We start from the raw sequence: 1,025 nt of genomic DNA, 5'->3' as shown, positions 1-1,025 counted from the left end.
TGTCAAGTGTTGGAAAAGTCCCCCACACAGCGCACACAACACAACAGCGCAACGGTTTGTTGAATTTCTCACTGCGCAAGCCAGCACCCGCAGTACGCAATGTGTAAAACACTGCCCCGCCGACAATAACACCAAGTCCCAGAACGCGTCCACGTCCCGGAATGCAAAGTGTCAAGTGTTGGAAAAGTCCCCCACACAGCGCACACAACACAACAGCGCAACGGTTTGTTGAATTTCTCACTGCGCAAGCCAGCACTCGCAGTACGCAGTGTGTATAACACTGCCCCGTCGGCAATAACACCAAGTCCCAGAACGCGTCCACGTCCCGGAATGCAAAGTGTCAAGTGTTGGAAAAGTCCCCCACACAGCGCACACAACACAACAGCGCAACGGTTTGTTGAATTTCTCACTGCGCAAGCCAGCACTCGCAGTACGCAGTGTGTATAACACTGCCCCGTCGGCAATAACACCAAGTCCCAGAACGCGTCCACGTCCCGGAATGCAAAGTGTCAAGTGTTGGAAAAGTCCCCCACACAGCGCACACAACACAACAGCGCAACGGTTTGTTGAATTTCTCACTGCGCAAGCCAGCACTCGCAGTACGCAGTGTGTATAACACTGCCCCGTCGGCAATAACACCAAGTCCCAGAACGCGTCCACGTCCCGGAATGCAAAGTGTCAAGTGTTGGAAAAGTCCCCCACACAGCGCACACAACACAACAGCGCAACGGTTTGTTGAATTTCTCACTGCGCAAGCCAGCACTCGCAGTACGCAGTGTGTATAACACTGCCCCGTCGGCAATAACACCAAGTCCCAGAACGCGTCCACGTCCCGGAATGCAAAGTGTCAAGTGTTGGAAAAGTCCCCCACACAGCGCACACAACACAACAGCGCAACGGTTTGTTGAATTTCTCACTGCGCAAGCCAGCACCCGCAGTACGCAATGTGTAAAACACTGCCCCGCCGACAATAACACTAAGTCCCAGAAAGCGTCCAAGTCCCCCCAGCATACAGCACACAACAG

Source organism: Toxorhynchites rutilus, unplaced genomic scaffold (assembly GCF_029784135.1).
Source record: "Toxorhynchites rutilus septentrionalis strain SRP unplaced genomic scaffold, ASM2978413v1 HiC_scaffold_260, whole genome shotgun sequence".
NCBI classification, from domain to species: domain Eukaryota; kingdom Metazoa; phylum Arthropoda; class Insecta; order Diptera; family Culicidae; genus Toxorhynchites; species Toxorhynchites rutilus.
This window is presented reverse-complemented; position numbering follows the sequence as displayed.